Genomic DNA, 6,307 nt, shown 5'->3' with positions numbered 1-6,307 from the left:
TATGATTTGGGATCCTAGTATACATGAGGATCAATTTTGGGAGCTCCGAGCTTGTGGAGAACTTCACCAAGGTTTGGTGCACTTGGCTGGAAATTCGGGCAACCACTTGAAGTCCAAGTATTGGTGGAAGTTTAAGGATGAATTCAAGCACAAGCCTCCTTGATTAGAGCTCTCCAAAATGTCTAACTTAAGGACAATAAATAAAAGTGTTAGGTGGGAGACACCCCACCATGGTAAACTCTTTCCACTTTTCCTTTTGTATATAGTTGTTGAACAAATTGAGTTGCCATTCTTAGGTAATTTCTTGCTTTAATATCACTCTTGTATATAGTGCCTTGGTTGTTAGTTTGTTTGGTTAGATTTATGCCTTGAGTATTAGGTTAGTTGTTTTGAATTTAATCTTTGTTTGGATTGAAAGTTTTGTTTGAATTGCCTTTGAAATTTTTTTTCAAAAACTTAAAGATTTTATTAAATTTGAATTTTGGTTAGTTTAGAGCTGTATATAGTGTTAGGAGAGTTTTACTTTCTGTCTTTATGCTTCTCTGAAAAAAAAAAGAAGAAACCATGCGTACGCATGCTTCATGATGCGTGCGCATACCACTGAAATTTGTCCAAGCCGCGTACGCATTCCTTGTATGCGTACGCATTGAGGCCAGGCAGTGAGTAACATATGCGTCCCCATGGTTTGCGTACGCGAATGCTAGTCCCCAGCTCTCATCTATACGTACGCGATCCTTTCCTATGCGTACGCATACCATCTTGTTTTCTCTTTTTCTCTTTTTCTCCCTTCTTTTCACTTCTTTTTCTCATTTAACCACCATCCATCATCATCATTCACCATTCACCACCTATCACCATCTCTAATTGTTAGTAGTTAGTTTCATTTTCTATTTTAGGTTATCTTTTGGTGATAAGTGTTGGATTATTTATTTGATTCATTGATTGTGCTGAGATATTGCTGCTGATTACTAACATGATGCTATTTTAGCATCCTTGTTGTGAATGTTTATTATTAGATTTCTTTATTGGGGTTATAATTTATTGCTTGGTATTGAACTTTCCATGCTTAATAATTGTGCATACCAAGTACTTTTTCATTGCCTTCAAAGCATCCTATATATTTTGAATTGCATGATTTAGCTACTATGTAATTTGAACTCTTTGCTTTGACTAGGCAATCTTTGATGTTGGATGTTGTGCATTTATCTTAATGTATTGTGTTGCTTGATCATATGCATCCGTATGCTATGCTTATGCTTTAATGACATGTTAACCATTAATTGTTTAACTATGTGCTCTACACATATTTGAAACTAGTCATTTTGGCATAATGCTTCTTTTGTGAAATTGGATTAGAAGCTCACCTAGGGACAATTTTTTTTGAAATTCTCAAGTCATATGGACCATGCTTGCTATGTGATTGATTTTCACTTCTATCTCTCTTTTCCTAAGTGCATAGCTACCATGTGTCTCACTTTATGTCAATTAGGTGATGCAAGCAAAATTCAATGTGTGTCATTATTTGATGTGTGAGCTCTATATTTCATTTGGTTCATTAAGTTTTCTTGCACATTAATCAATGTCCATTCATCATCCATTTCACAATCACTTGATTCTTGCTTGAGTACTTTTATGCTACTTTACTACTTGTTGGTTTATCTTAACAAACAAGTTTTCTTTAAAGCATCTCAAGCACACTATAATGAGTGAAGTGCATACTTTTTCTTGTGTAATTGTTACATAGCTTTTCATGCTAGTGTGTGAGTTCTAAACCGCGCGCAACGAAAGATTCACACACTTGTTTTTTGATGCCAAGGCATCTTAGCCTAGTTTTACTAATCTTTTGCCTTTGTTTTTCATAGGTTTTATACACTTTCTTGAGTTACAAGTAAGTCATTTGAGTAGAAATTCATGTGTATTTAGATTCAATCAACCATGAGTAAATTGATGCATTTTCATGAGGTTTTGTGCTATAATTGCTTATATGTCAAGGATAAGAAGAAGTCTCATGATTTTAGCGTAGCTTTGATGAATTTGTTGATTGATGATAGGTGACTAAAAGGCTTGGAGGAAGGTTGAAGAAAGAGGCAACAAGAAGGCCATGAAAGGAAACAAAGGGAAGCAACGTTGGAGCCAAAGTTGGTACTCCAACGTTGCTGGGAACGTTGCTCCCCACAGCCTGAAGGGGTATACTTCCAACAAAAATAACTTGAGCTATAGAGCTCCAAATGAGGTGATTCCAAAAGTATTGGAAAGTAGGAATCGAGAGCTTTCCAAGCATATATAGCACTACATGGTGGACACAAAAATTGAGGGAGAAAACTGCCCTGAAAAGTGCATAAATGAACATGACACCAACCTGTAGTAAGGCCAGCTGACCTCTGCACCTTCGACGGAGCATAACTCGAGCTGTGGAGCTCCAAATGATGCGCTTTCAACGGCATTGGAAAGTAGACATTCAGGGCTTTCCAACAATATATAATAGTATGGGGTGGACAGCACGTTTGAGCTTCTGAAATTGGCAATGTTCCCAACATTTGCGCCCAAGTTTGCCGCAAACTTGGAGGCAAACGTTGGTGCAACAACTAGCCCTGGAGGAAACCAACGTTTGCGTCCAAGTTTGCCTCAAACTTGGAGGCAAACGTTGGCATAGCATATGAACCAGGGGAGGCCAACGTTTGTGACCAAGTTTCCTTCAAACTTGAAGGCAAACGTTGGCATAGCATATGCATCCAGGGAGGCCAACGTTTGTGACCAAGTTTGCCTCAAACATGGAGGCAAATGTTGGTAAAACGTATACAACCAGGGAAGCCAACATTTGTGACCAAGTTTGCCGCAAACTTGGAGGCAAACGTTTGTGAAAAATGTACAACCAGGGAAGCCAACGTTTGCGACCAATTTTGCCGCAAACTTGGAGGCAAACGTTGGTGAAAAATGTACACCTAGGGGAGGCCACGTTTGCGTCCAAGTTTGCCTCAAACTTGGAGGCAAACGTTGGCACATAAGCATAGGCACCAGGGAAGCCAACGTTTGTGACCAAGTTTGCCGCAAGCTTGGAGGCAAACGTTGATGAAAAGTGTACACCTAGAAGAGGCCATGTTTGCGTCCAAGTTTGCCTCAAACTTGGAGGCAAACGTTGGCGCCAAATGAGATCTTGGAAGGAGCACGTTTGAGTTCAAGTTTGACCCCAAACTTGAACTCAAACGTGAATGACAGATGAAAAACCTTTCTGCATAATTTCAAAAACCAACGTTTGAGTGAAAGTTTACCTCAAACTTCAACTCAAACTTAAAGGGTCAGAGCCCAAATTGCAAAAGGGTTTTTCTCTCAAGTCCAAGAGAGCAACCAACCAAGGCTATCTTCAATCTGATCCCATCAAGGCCAAGGCCCAAATTCAAGGCTCCAAGACCATTAGAAGAAAGTGTATAAATAGAAGTTAGTTTGATTTAAGAGGGAGATCAATTTCTACTTTTGAATTTTCACTTCTGTGAGAGTTTGGAATTGTAATTCGGAGAGCTTGTATTCGGATCCTGGAGAATTGGGAGGGGAATTGAGTTCTCCTCTCCTCTGGGTTTTCTTGTTTTCATTTCTTGCAAAGTTTACTTGAGTCTTGGGTGTTGAGAATTGAGGAAATTCTGTCTCAATCTCACCTTGAGATCTCTTTGTTTCTTTCTCTGCATAATTCAGATTTAGCAATTTAAATTCAAGTTCTTCTACTGTTAGATTTTAAATTCACTTGCAATTAATTTCTGAATTGGATCAAGAAAGGTAGTGAGATCTAGACTTAGTTTTCTAGTCTCTTGACCCCTGAGATCTGGAATTTCCTTTCTGTTCCTCTGCTAAGGCTTCTTCAAGCCAATTTATATTTTCTGTTTGAGATTTACTTCAATTCAAGTTACCTTTTACTTATCTGCTTGTTGCAATTTACTTTTCCCTGTTAAATTTCTGAAATCCCAATTCCCAATTCCTTTTACAATTCAAGCAATTTACATTTCTTGCACTTTAAGTTTCAGTCATTTACATTTCTTGCAATTTAAGTTTCTGCAATTTACATTACTTGCTCTTTAAGATTCAGCTTCTTTACTTTCTGTTCTCTTTAATTTACTGCAATTATCTTTATCCCTTTAAATTTCACGCAATTTAGCTTCTGTTGGATACAAATCACTCAAATCAACTCTTGTTCGCTTGACTAAATCAACCACTAAACCAAAATTGCTCAATCCTTCAATCCCTGTGGGATCGACCTCACTCATGTGAGTTATTATTACTTGATGTGACCCGGTACACTTGCCGGTGAGTTTTGTGTTGGATCATTTTCCACACATCAAGTTTTTGGCGCTGTTGCCGGGGATTGATCAGATTAACAATGATCAAGTGAAGTGGAGGTCTAGATCAAGCACTTTTTCTTTTCTGTTTCTTTACTTTTCAATTAACCCGCTAACTGTTTGAATTTTTGCTTAAGCTAACTAAAACCTCACTTTAGCAATAGAGTGGAGTTTTCCTGGTTTTTCTGGTTTTATGTGATTCTTATGCTTTGGTTGTATGTCAGGTACAAGGAGAGCTATACCTACCTTTTGTGAAGAAGACGAAAGGACTCTCAGAAGGATAAGAAGAGAAGCTAGAGGGAAGGCTGTTGTCAGGGAAGAAGATTCTGAGGAGGAATATCACGAAATGGAAGGGGATACCTCTAATCCCAATCACCCAGAAGGAGGAGCAGCTAACAACAACAACAATCCACCACAGAGAAGAGTTTTGGCTTTCTACACATTTGTAAATCCTAGACATTGTGGGAGTAGCATTCTCACCCCAAATGTTAATGCAAATAACTTCGAACTAAAGCCACAACTCATCACCTTGGTTCAGAACAATTGCTCCTATGGAGGAGGACCACTTGAAGACCTAAACCAACACTTATCCACTTTTCTGAGGATCTGTGACACTGTCAAAACCAATGGTGTACATCCTGATATCTACAAGCTATTGTTATTTCCATTTTCTCTCAGAGACAAAGCTACTCAATGGTTGGAATCCTTCCCAAGAGACAGCATCAACAATTGGGATGATCTAGTGAGCAAGTTCCTTGCCAAGTTTTACCCACCTCAAAGAGTTATTAGATTGAAGACTGAAGTACAAACATTCACACAAATGGATGCTGAACCTTTGTATGAGGCATGGGAACGATACAAGGCTCTAATCAGGAAATGTCCTCCTGAAATGTTCAATGAGTGGGACAGATTGCAGAATTTTTATGAAGGCTTGATGCTGAAATCTCAAGAGGCTTTGGATCATTCAGCAGGAGGCTCTGTTCAACTCATGAAAACTGCAGAGGAGGCCCAAAATCTCATTGATATGGTGTCTAACAACCAGTATTTCTTTGCTCACCAAAGGCAACGCCAACCGTCACAAAGGAAAGGAGTGATGGAGTTGGAAGGAGTGGATTCAATCTTAGCTCAAAACAAAATGATGCAGCAGCAAATTCAACAACAATTTGAGCAAATGGCCAAAAGGATTGATAGCCTCCAAGTTGCAGCAGTAAGCACCAACCAACCATTAACCACATGGGGGACAAATGAAGAAACTCAAGAGGACCAGCAGCAGGAACAAGTCCAATACATGCACAACCAAAATTCTGGATCAAATGAAGTTTATGGTGACACTTACAACCCCTGCTGGAAGAACCACCCCAACCTCAAATGAAGAGACAACCACACTCAGACTCAACAGCCATGGCAAAGGAATTCAAACCAAAACAGTTGGAAAAACACAAACTATAACAACCAACAGAATAACAACCAAAATACATACAGAAAACCCCAAAACACTTACCCCAACTCTAACCATCATCCATCCAATAATCAAACCACCAACCAAAACACTTACCATCAACCATCAACACCCCACAACCAACCAATCTCACAAGACTCTCAAAGAATCACCAATTTGGAGCTCTTAATGCAGAAAATAATGAAGCACCAAGAGATGACCACAAAGAACCAGGAAGCATCCATGAAGAATATGGAGAGGCAAATTGGACAGCTTTCCAAGCAAATTGCTATTGAGAGACCATCAAGGTCATTACCAAGCGACACCATCCCTAATCCAAAAGAGGAGTGCAAAGCTATTGAGTTGAGGAGTGGGAAGATATTGGTGGACAACAAAGAAGCAACTAAGAAGCCTATGGACAGCAACAAAGAGCCAATAGAGAAAGAGGAAGCCAGCAACAAGGACATGGCAACAAGCAAAAATGTCTCAGAGAAGCTCGAAAAAAAGGACAGCCAGCCACACAATTCAAGGGGAGAAAAGGAGG

This window comes from Arachis hypogaea, chromosome 12 (genome assembly GCF_003086295.3).
Source record: "Arachis hypogaea cultivar Tifrunner chromosome 12, arahy.Tifrunner.gnm2.J5K5, whole genome shotgun sequence".
NCBI lineage: Eukaryota > Viridiplantae > Streptophyta > Magnoliopsida > Fabales > Fabaceae > Arachis > Arachis hypogaea.
This window is presented reverse-complemented; position numbering follows the sequence as displayed.